Source organism: Zingiber officinale, chromosome 3A, assembly GCF_018446385.1.
Source record: "Zingiber officinale cultivar Zhangliang chromosome 3A, Zo_v1.1, whole genome shotgun sequence".
Lineage (NCBI taxonomy): Eukaryota > Viridiplantae > Streptophyta > Magnoliopsida > Zingiberales > Zingiberaceae > Zingiber > Zingiber officinale.
Genome location: NC_055990.1, coordinates 52,172,095 through 52,183,953, shown reverse-complemented (window position 1 = coordinate 52,183,953; position 11,859 = coordinate 52,172,095). Strand labels below are relative to the sequence as shown.

Sequence of the window (11,859 nt, the reverse complement as noted above, 5' to 3'; positions counted from 1 at the left end):
TGTAGCATCCTTAAGACTAAAGGAAAAAACCAATAATCGAATAATATCATACGGAACCTCCTCATATTTCACTATATTGCAATATCTGTGGAATTCCATGAGATGTGAATAAGGATTCTCTCCCTTTAATCCCCCAAACTGGTACTACTGAATTTTTGAGATAAAGGATGGTTTGAGCTTGAAATTTCTCACTTGAATGTTTTGATGAACAATTGGCCCTAATTCAAGGGCAGACCTTGGAGCTCCATAATCTTTCAATGATTTGAATGTCATATTTGAGTTTCTCCTATTCTTCTTAAAGTCTTTGCAAGATTTTCCTTCTATGGAATGTTCTATCAATCCCAGGATCAAGAGGAAGTAGATCTCCTGTAAAGTTAGATCTTCGCATACAAGAACAAGACTAAAGAATTTTATTCAAAGAAAAGAAAAGAATAGAAAGAATTTGGTTTACAAAAAGAATTAAAGAACAATGTAATGAATGAATGAAAGAATGCAATGAATGAAAACAAAGAACGAATGCAATGAAGGATTACAAAACAGAATTAGAAAACTAGTTACAAATTAGATGTAAAAAAAGAAAAGAAAAGTTTAGTCTAACTCAATTGATAATCTCTAATGTTATAAGCGTAGTCCCCGACAATGGCGCCAAAAACTTGTTACGAACCGCAAGTGTACGGTTACGTCATCAGTAATAAAAGAATATTAAATCCACAGGGACTGGTTATAATCACTAAAGATGTCTCAAAAGTGAATTAGCTAAACAAACAATTAAAAGATCATTTACAACTAAAGATTAGAAGTAAAGGTAAAATGCAAAAATTTAGTTGTATAAAGGTTCTAGGAGTTTTGGTTTCTTTGTGATATTCATCGATGTAATGCAATCTACCAATTCTTGTCCTCAATTGTAATGTTTTCGTAAGAAGCCACCAGTTATCTTCTGCAGAAAACACCGACCAAGGACTCACATCTAAACCTTAAGTAATCAAAGAGTTATGATCCCTTTGAAGTCCATTAGTGAGACAACCCTGTCACGACGCCCCTCAGTCATACGACATAGAGACGCATTACTAATCAATTCACATTAAGATATAGAGTTAAGCAAATCAATCCGTCCTACTTCTTTGTAGGTTCTTGCTTTACCCCTAATGGTGATCCCCTAAAATGTCCATTAGTGGGGCAGCCCTGTCACGACGCCCCTCGGTCATACAATTTAGCGAATTCCTCAACAAGATTTCACAAGAAATACAAACAACCAATCAAAAATGGTAATTATGCACAAAACACAACAATCCATACAAGATTGATTGATACAAAACATAATAATATCCTTGAATCAAGAAGATGTCAAATCCATGAATCTTACATCAAGTTACATCACAAGTACTCCCTCCTTCCTAGAAAAAAAGCTCTACTCCATAGAAGGTGAGGAAAGAATCGAAGATAAGAAGGTTAAAGACATTCCGATCCAAATCAAGAAAATAGAAAGGAATGCTTATCTCAATACAATGAGTGATCTTCGGAACCAATCCTCCGCTCTTAGAGTCGAATCTTGGACAGAAATCAACTTCCAAACACTGGAGACTCGCCCAAGAACAGATCTCCCCAAAGGGAGAGCCCTCCTCCCTTTCAAAGAGAAAGAGGCTCTATATATAGAGGAGGACATTTGGGCGCCACATGGCCCAGGACATGGCCGTGTGAGATTCACACGGTCAAGGCATTCCTCATCTCGGCTAAGGTCACACGGCCGTGTGATCCTCCCACGGTCGTGCTATGTTCCACTTCTGCCTGCCTACACGGTCGTGTGAAACTACACGGCTTGGCCAATTCTTGTCTCTTGAAGTGTTGTACGGTCGTGTGGCACACACGGCCATGCCATTTTTTTACTCTGGAAAGGTTGCACGGTCGTGTAATCATACACGGTCATGTACTGGCTGGCTGGAAAAGGTGGCATGTCCGTGTAACCTCACACGACCAAGGAACTCTCCCTTATTGTTGATGCTACATGACCCTATCATGACCACATGGCCAGAGCCATTCCCCTTTGCAAGGTCGTGTGGTACTCATTGCCAAAGTCATTTTTCCTCCATTTGGTTATAGAATCAGCCACGGACATCAATTCTTTTCCAAATTTGACTCCTGAAAGCATAAAACACACAAAAATAGATCTTTGAACAAAGAAAAGTATCTATGCTAAAAGTAATGCAAGGAACATGAAAGTGCATAGATAAAGCATGTATAAAACATAAGAATTTGCGTCAAAACATGCTAAACAAGTGTATAAAATATGTGCACATCACTTATAAAACTCTTAGTATAAGATTGGTCAGACAAAGGTCGGTCGAGCATAAGGCTCTCCATTTACGCTTTGTTGGGTAAAGATCGGGCGGGCTTAAGGACACTTGGCCTTATAAAGCTCTTAGTATAAGATTGGTTGGATAAAGGCTAGTCGAACATAAGGTTCTCCATCTTTGCTCGGTCGGATAAAGACTAGGCGGGTTTAAGGATACTTGGCCTCATAAAACTCTTAGTATAAGATTAGCCTGGCAAAGGCCGGTCGAACATAAGGTTCTCTGTCTACGTCTGTCTAAGTAATGACCGGACAGGTTTAAGGACAGTTAGCCTTATAAAACTCTTTGTATAAGACTAGCCAGACAAAGGCCGATCAAACAAAAGGCTCTCCGTGTACGCCTGGTAGGACAAATACCGAATGAACTTAAAGACACTTATCCTTAGAAAACTCTACATATCCATTCGATTAGGCATAGGTCGACCAAGTTTAAGTTACCTAAAATAAAGCTCTAACATACATAATCTATCATATTACTTCTGGAATAAAGCTTTGGCCTACTATGGGCACTATATTAGTTTCGGAATAGATCTTTGTAGTATTTAACATATAACAAAGTAGATTGATACAATGGCAAGCAATATGGCTGGTCTTGTGGATCGGCTGAGATACATTTAGCAGACAAGTAACATACAACATTTTAACATCCTATCATAATTGTCAGGGAATATTCCTTGGGAACCTCCTTTAGAGGCTATCTTGTTTTCCATGGATGATTCATCCATAATGGCATCCTCCTCCAATGACTTCAAAGAGGGTTTAAGTTATAAAAAACAAAAGAGGTACATCTATGGTTAGAAAAAAGATTCCTCGGAAGCTCTTTGAGGAATAACCTAACAAATTATAATGCATGAAGCCACCTCATGATCATGGAGATAGTGAGAAGTGGTATAAAAAGGAGAGTCCTCTCCGTTGGCAAGGTACGTAATTTTGGCATTTGAGACATTCAATCGACATCCTCTACTATTCTTCTTCGGTACTGACTTGAGCGTCAGAGGGCCTTGCTAGGGACTCCTTACCTGGTCTTTGGTCACTAACACTTTGTGGGATCATCTAGTTGTGCGTAGGATCGTTGAGGAGTTTCATTACACATCGAAGAGTCAACTATTCATCAACAAGCCATCCACTTGAGCCAGAACGCCATCTCTTCGGCCTTCAGACAGGATCACTTAACTTAATCAATGTATTATTATATTTATAGCCCAGGCTTATTTTGATGCACTAATATAATCCTCTGAAGTTCAAGCAAAAGGCCTACGTATCTCACGTCATTCTATATTTTTGAATATACAATCAAGGTAAACCTAGTGTGTTTGTGAGATGCTCGATTCCTAAATCTATAAGATCATGCTTTCTATGGGTTTGATCTACGGTAAGGCCAAAATAAATTTTGAACACTAAAAATTGGAAATTTTTAGAAAACATAAGTAAATAATTTTCCTAGACTTTGAAAATTATCCAAATAAATATCCTCTCCCTTAACCTAAAGTCTTAGTTTTTAGGTAAAAATAATATACTTATAATTATTTGAAAACTAATAAGTTTAATAGACTTAATTATTCAATTTCAGATTGATTAATTAGAATTAATCATAATTTTATTTTATTTTATTTATTTATTTTTATTTAATTTATTTTTACTTAATTTATTTTAAATTAATTTAACCTTATTCATCTCACTAGTCTAAGTTTACAAACAAAGGGATCCTATGATTTTGTGAGATGAGTTAAGTTAAATTTTAGGGTTTGGTTTAACTTGTGTTAGATTCAAGTTTAGCTTTGGGTTCAACAAACAGACATTTTTTGGATAAACTTTTAAGCTGGGTGAGTTGCTTGGACATCATTAGAGTAACCACACCTTCAAAATTTTTTAAATATTCCTATCTACTGAATTAATACAAAACTTTGGTATAACCAGAAAGGATTAGTAAGGGGTAGCTTTAGTTAGTTCCACTAAGCCAAATACACCAAGTCAAAGCCATATGTTCTTAGACATGCATAGACATAGTTTTCCTAACCTACTATCATCCAAAACTTCTCCAATGTTATTTGTCAGGTTAAAATTTTGTCTCTTTTTAAGTTAGTCCTAATTGCCCAGCAGGATAAACTATTATTTTCAAGGTGTCAGCTAATTTGAAGTCTCCCCCTGAATTATTAAGCTTTAGGTTTAGATTTTATGTTTATGTCAACTTATTTTATAGTTATAGTAAACTTGATTGTAATTTGAATTTAAATTAATTTTGTAGTTATTTGATTTAAATTTAGTTTTTCAATTTGAGTTTGATTTGTTTGATTTCATTTTACATTTTAGATTTGGGTTTGAACTAATAGATTTAGTTAGATTTGGTTTTAGTTAATGAATTTTATTTTTAGGTATATAAAATTGATTGTGTCCTACTTGTATGGTTAGACATGCTTTCGAAACTCAAGCTTTGTTTTGTTATAAATTTTGATTTATTAAAGAGATGAAAGATTTATTTGTAGAACTGGACTTATATCTGAGCCCAGACTTATTGTATATAGTTTTTTGTGTATTAAGAATTAGGTTTAAATTTTTTTGTTATTGTGGTGAAAGTTTCTAATAATCCTTTGAGTTTATTAATTTCACCTTTTAAAATTATATTTTCCTCCTCAAGTTTTATAACTTGATTTGGATTTTCATTTTTAATTTATTCCTTGAGGTGTTGATTTTTCTCAAGAAGTGTTTCAGTTTATTTTTCAGATCTAATTAATTTTTTGTTCAGACATGCAATTATTCTAAAAAATTTAGTAGTTAAGATAGAAGATACCTCGTTCGAACCTTCGAAAATGAGTGCGGACTCATGCCTTGATTTGTCTTTAGATTTGTCGTCTTGTTCTAACTTGCTTTTTTATTCTGGTCTGGATGCTATCTGCGCATGGTAGTTGTGATGCTTCTGATCTTCGACGTCCGATTCTTCTAAAGACGATTTGTCCCATGTCACCTTGAGTGTCCTTTTTCTTCTAGTTGTCTTGGGTTTGTCCTCTTTCATTTTTGGACACTCGTGCTTGTAGTGTCCTTTCTTGTTACACCCATAGCATGTGATCTTCGCCTTCACTTCAATTAATTTGATCACCTTTTATGGGTCCTTCTTCGTGAAGTTGTTCTTCCTTCTAGTGAATATTTTTTTGACCATGTTCACTAGTTGTTCTTTATCAGCTTTTGTGTCAAATTCAGATTCTGGCTCTGATTTGTTCTTGTACTTGGCTTCTTTTGATGAACCTGCAAAAAATTCTATACCTTTCTCAACTTGCTTTGAGTTAGTCTGTTCATGGAGCTCAAGTTCAGAAAATATTTCATCTAATTCTATTTTATTCAAATTCCTCAAAACTTTATAGGCATCTACTATAGTGGTGAAGACTAGTCAGACAAAGGGCATTTCGAGTAAAAAGAGTTCAAGGTATACCAGATTATATCTCTGTTCTCTAGTTGGTGACCGATTATGTAGATCCCGCTCAGAATATCCTTGATTCTTATGTGTAGCTGAGTGTTGTTTCTCCATCATGCATTTTAATGTTAAACAAATTATTTAATAATAAGTCATGCTTCGTTACCTTTGCATCCCTTGTGCCTTCGTGTAGTTTGATCGGTTTATCCCAAAGCTCCTTGGCATACTAGAATGGATCGACGCGGTTAAGTTCTTCCTTAGTAAGTCCACACTAGATTGTGTTTGTTGCCTTTGAGTTGATCTGAGCCTTTTTCTTGTCATCAAGATTTCATCTTTCTGGTTTGATCGATACTTTTGTTACTTCGTCCATCTGCGCCCTGTATCCTCATCGGATGATGAACCATTGATCAATGTTGGTCTTTAAGTACACCTCCATCTGCTTCTTCCAATATGGAAAGTCGTCCCCGTTGAAGAGGGGGGTGAACGTTGTTGTATCCCTCTCTTTGGGCCATTACTTTCTGAAAGAAAAACATAGAAATATTGCCAAGACTTGATTTTGGTGTAAATAGTATGGGAGATAATAAAAGTATTAAAACTCGATTGGTGTTGCACCAATTCAAAGTATTTTGTAACAGAAAAAAAAATTGTCTAAAGAGGTAATTGTACCAAATTTAGATTATATCACTACAAGAAAAAGCCTCATAGCCATCGGTGGAACAACAACAGTTTTAAGCAAAAACCGATGTGTTTGAGTATTTTACACCGGTTTTTCCAAAAACCGGTGTCTATAAGCGCAGATTTTCGCTCATAGACATCGGTTTTTTAGCCGATGTCTACGAGCGCCTTTTTTTTTTGTTAATAGACATCGGTTTTAACAGTGGTTTTTAAAACCCGATGTTAATGAACCAAAAATAATAATTTAATTTTTCCACCAACCAAAATTTATAACACTTCACAAAGTTCCCTCCAAACCTAAACCAATATCGCGCCCCTTCTCTCAACCTAAACCTAAACCTCCGACCATCTCTCTCAGCCTCATCTCCCTCTTCCCTTTCCTGGATCTCTTCCCCTTCCTGGATCGACGCCCCTTAGGATCAAAACCACCTGCTTCGATCCTAAGCAAAATCGCAGTATAAATCGTTCCATTCTGCCTCCTCGTCCGATCCTCTCTTCCTCCTCCTCCTCCTCCTTCCTCTCTTCGCTCTTCCCAGCTAAGGTAGGGGCCGACAAGATCCGAACAGCTAGAGGACGCCCACGACCACCATGGCATGGTTGGTCGGCAACATGAGGGAATCCGAAGGAAGAGAGAATAACACCGAGATCTCTGATCTTGTGTAAAGGGGTCTCCTTCTTCTGAAGCAGAGAGATCGAGTGCAGTACAAGAATAACGAAGTATGTCTGCCTGTTAAAACCCTAAAATTGCAGGCATAAAGGCTCTCCGTGCTTCATTTTCTCCTTCTCGGCCTCTTCGCTCGCTGGGTACACGGTCAAAACCTCTCGTTTCCTCTTTTCATTCTTCTTAATCGTCTGATTGCTAAAGGTTGAGGATGGGGTTTGGGGTTAACCTCTCTATAAAGCGCCGAAGCCTTTTCTTTTCCCCCGACTTTCTCCTTCTCGCGACTTTGGACTTCACGCGACCGAGACCGGCGATTTCTTCTTCTTTCGGTGGCGCCGGCGAAGAGCGGACCTTGGAGCATTGAGAGGAAGAGAGGTTAGTTACAGTCGAACCTTCTTTCTCCCCGATCCCTTCCTCCCTTCTCTGATCTCGGTGAACAACGGGGACGGATCTCGATCGGTGGATTTCGCCGGCTGTCGGGAGGGAACCAAGTGCATCGGCGTTGGATCAGGCCAGCATCGATTGTTTGGAGGAGGTAACAACGATTGTTCCTTCCCGATCTCTGTCCCTGTTCGTCGGCAAGAACAAGTCGTTGCCCTAACTTCGATCTTGGAGGTAAGGGTTTGGTTTTGGTTGTGAATTCGAACCTTGATCCTTTCTAGTGTTGATTCAGGTGGTTCTTTCTGGGAAGCAGAGACTGGTATTTTGGTCCCGGCCACCACAGCTCTGTTGGATCGATCTCTTCTTCGTATCAGTGATCGTCTCCGGTGATTGAAGGGTGCAGAGGTAATGAGGTCGATCTGTTGTTGTTGTTAACAGGTTGTTTTGATGACTTCTTGTTATTCTTTCTTCTTGATCCGGCTAGTGAAGATGCACTATGTAATGTTCTGTTTGTAGGGGATTGAGGTACGGTTTAGTTCTTGTTCCTTACCCTTGTGCGATCATTAGTTGCAGTAGATGTTACCTAATGAATCCTGTGTGTTTTGAGCTGGATCCACGGCAGAGTCAATAAGAATTTGTTTGTTCTGGTGTTGGAGGTTAAGGGTATGATGTGTTACTAGTTAACAAGGATAAGAGTTGTTATATTGGGTAATTGAATGTTGTAAATAAAGATTAACCTGAATCTGAAATGGTTTCAATGACATTTAGGTTTCATGTTAGGTGATTATGGAAGATTGTAACCTTGAAGATCTAATGGGAATTTAGATATTGGATGGTTTATGTTAGAATATAAATTTAATATGGTTATGTTAAAAGAAGGGAGCCGTACCTATGGTTAGCGTTTCTTTTGTATGTTCATTTCCTCCAGGTTTTTGTAATTTAATTTCCACCCTCTAGGGTTTTTTTTTAATTCAGTTTTCGATGCCTAATTCCACCCTGCTTCTTTCTGACATACATTTACACATTGTTTCAGAGGATGCGATGTGCTTATTTTAGATATTGGATTGGGAAGTGCAGAGAATCAAGCAAGGGTCAAGGAGTTGCTTCATGTGGAGGAATCAAAACTAGAGGAGGATGAGGGTAAGTGTTTTTACTCATAATATTATTTTAGTTTATGTTCAGATCAGTTGGCACTCGATTCTGTGCTTTAGGAAATACCACTCCAGCAGTGAGATGGGTTCGAGATGATAAATATGATTGCATCCGATTAAAGCATTGCAAGGTGAGCTATATTCACTGTGTATCCCCCCTTCAGAGTACATATGTATCTGTATAGTAATTAATTTCAATATAGGCACATCAAATTACCTTAATTGTTTCTAGACATAGACTTAATCCTTTGGATTACTTTATTTTAATTGGTAGAGTATTTGCCACTACCTTTCTATTATTCATTCTTTTGCTTTGCAGGTTGTGACAAAAATTGATTGGCATCGGAAAGGAGACTATTTCACTACTGTCGTTCCTAGTGATATCCTAATTATGAATTTTAGTTGTACTTATTTTTAGTCATTCCTAGTGCCTATTTTATATCTCAGTTTTGTTTCTTTCTTTTTTCTAATACACACTGACAAATTGGAAATATATAAAAATCATGACATTATACCTAGTTACCTAGCCTTTGAGGCTGGAATCAGGATGAAACCTAAAGTGCCCTGAAAAGTTTAGGCATACCAAATTCTCTCAGTTTAATGACAGAGGTCAGTTGTGTTGCAAACTTTGTTGTTTTCCTTGTTTTTCATTTACCGCGTCTAGATTAAGAAACTATGGCTTTCTAACTCAAATAAAAATTGCAATTCCTGCCTATCTTAGACCTAACATTAACTTATTAATTGAACAAGTGTTTTAGATTGTAAATTTCATCCGAGGCAGCCATGGCTATTCACAGCTGGAGCAGATTCTGTCATTAAACTGTATTGCCACTAATGATAGATTCTCCAGGAAACTTTGAAGAATCTCCTCGAGTCAAGATACGTGAGTACTTGCTGATCCTACATGAATACGGTAGCAAGTTCATGTTCTTTGCTTGATAATTTATTCTTTTTTGACCAATTCATTTCCGCAAACCCCTTACCTGTAAGCACCAACTAGTATCCTTATTGTCAAGAATTAATTTTATCAACGACTTATAAGTTTGGTATGCATATTTCTTATGATGTTGAACCTTGACTTTGAGACACATGATGGCTTTGTTTTATTTTTTTTGTTGAATTTTCTATCCTGTAAGTTTCAACTCCACTAGTATCATGTTTCCATAGATGATGCTGTCTTAGATGTTGGAGTCGTGACTCATTCTTTATACTGATGTTTCTGTGTGGAATTTTCCCAGTTGTCCTGTTCATTGTTTGATGTTTCTGTGTGTGTTGTAGCTGAATTTGGTTGTAGCTTCTGCAAGCTTTCTTCACTTTCTTCCCTCCACTATCTGTTAACAAGTTTGATCTTTACAATTCAGTTATAAGAACAAACAATATGACCAAAGGTTGACAGCTTTGCTTCATCCTTTTTACATTTCAGTATGTGGATGAAAGCAAATATGTACTGATGTACCTAAATGGATTTACAAAAATATCTTTGAAATGTTTTGTCATACAGATATGGCATCTAGTATAATTTTTTCCAACTTGATTGTTGCATTATCATATAATGAGATTAGGTGCACAGCTTGCAGTCAGTTTATTGTTTTTGCTAAAGATCATTGCTAGTAGGCCGACAAAAGACAGGTCTAAAATGAAGCCTAAGAAAACATGCTTAAGATGATATTTTAAGATTTTCTAAACATTGGATCGTTGCGGAAGGTTGTGATTGGCACGGCAAGTGTTCTAAAATGAAGCCAAAGAAAATGGGGGAGAAAATAAGGTTCGGCTTGAGGAATTTATGCAATAAAGCAGTTTTATATTTGATTCCTTCTTTAATTATATTGCGTGTGTTCCTAAGCTGCAACCTATTAATAATTTTAGTTTTATAATGTTCTTTGCCACTACCTTTCTATTATTCATTCTTTTGCTTTGCAGGTTGTGACAAAAATTGATTGGCATCGGAAAGGAGACTATTTCACTACTGTCGTTCCTAGTGATATCCTAATTATGAATTTTAGTTGTACTTATTTTTAGTCATTCCTAGTGCCTATTTTATTCCTAGTCACCTTATTTCAATGACAAGAACAAGGGTTCTCATGGCCAATATGTGTCTATTAATGGGATTTTCAATGTCTTGCTTACCACACTAATCCTACTTCTGATTGGATTTGCAGCTTCAAGATATCAAACTCTACACCTTCTATATGGAGCTAGATTTGCAAAAGCCATATCCAACTCGAGGAAGTGACTTATTGACATGGGAGGTAGGTGTACCTCTTTAGTTCCGCTTTTAACCAAATATCCCTATAAAGATTCATTTGTGTGCTCTTAACATATCTATTCCTACAACGTTGTTATCTAGTATTAGCATTTATTTTGTTAAATGTGATTTATGCACCTATAATTATTCTGGTGAAGTTAGCATTCTATTAAACTAGATTATGACCTTTGTAGAGAACTTATTGGTAACCAAGGACTTTGTGAAGATAGCAAATTTTGGTCTTGCTCGTGAAGTTCATTCGAAGCCACCATTCACAGAATAGGTTTCAACACGCTGGTAAGCATGTTTATGACAAGCACTTGTGATCTTATATTTTTTATTTGATACATGTACACATTTGTTTTAGTTATTTGACATATGGTGGATTTATGTGTTTTTACAGTTTACAAATCTCAAGTACTCCAGAGTTGAAATTGATGAAGTGCAGTTCGAGTGGGCTGAATGCATGCTAGATTACATTTGAAGTGCGGTTCCACCTTGATGTGTTAAAAGAATGTTCTACCTTGATTTTGATATCTATTAGCTAGCTTTTAATGTAAAAAGAATGTTTGAGTATTTTATGGATATTGTTGTAAGAAGATTATTTATATAATTTGTGAATATTTGTGTATTTTATGGATATTATTGAATGAAGAATATTTGTACAATTTGTGAATATTTGTGTATTTTTTTTTTTGTTATTATCGGTTTTAAAATCAAATCTGTGCTGTTAAAAAATATACATATTACATCGGTTTTCCACCGATGTAAAACCGGTGTTATAAAGTAATATTACATCGGTCATTTACCGCTGCCAAAACTAGTGTTATTAACATACAATATTACATCGGTTTTACACCGTTGATGAAACGGTGTCGTTAAGTGATACTACACCGGTTAATAACCGATTTGAAAACCGGTGTCGTTAAGTGATACTACACCGGTTTTAACCCGATGTCTAAAATGACAGACTTTTAACATCGGCTTCATAGA

At 36.5% G+C, this 11,859-nt stretch overlaps 2 long non-coding RNA genes across 3 annotated transcripts; both read left to right on the top strand.

Moving 5' to 3' along the window:
- The first annotated feature begins 7,518 nt into the window (after window positions 1–7,518).
- LOC122051880 lies at window positions 7,519–9,290 on the top strand. 2 transcript variants are annotated; one of them, XR_006131581.1, is made up of 5 exons: window positions 7,519–7,624; window positions 7,763–7,875; window positions 8,504–8,610; window positions 8,682–8,752; window positions 8,941–9,289. It is a non-coding gene; the product is annotated as an uncharacterized LOC122051880 (long non-coding RNA). The 2 variants fall into 2 exon arrangements; XR_006131583.1 differs by having other exon boundaries at window positions 7,525–7,624; window positions 7,752–7,875; window positions 8,941–9,290.
- Window positions 9,291–9,376: 86 nt separating this feature from the next.
- On the top strand, window positions 9,377–11,128 carry LOC122051881. The gene is made up of 3 exons (XR_006131584.1): window positions 9,377–10,386; window positions 10,781–10,870; window positions 11,061–11,128. It is a non-coding gene; the product is annotated as an uncharacterized LOC122051881 (long non-coding RNA).
- Window positions 11,129–11,859: the final 731 nt, after the last annotated feature.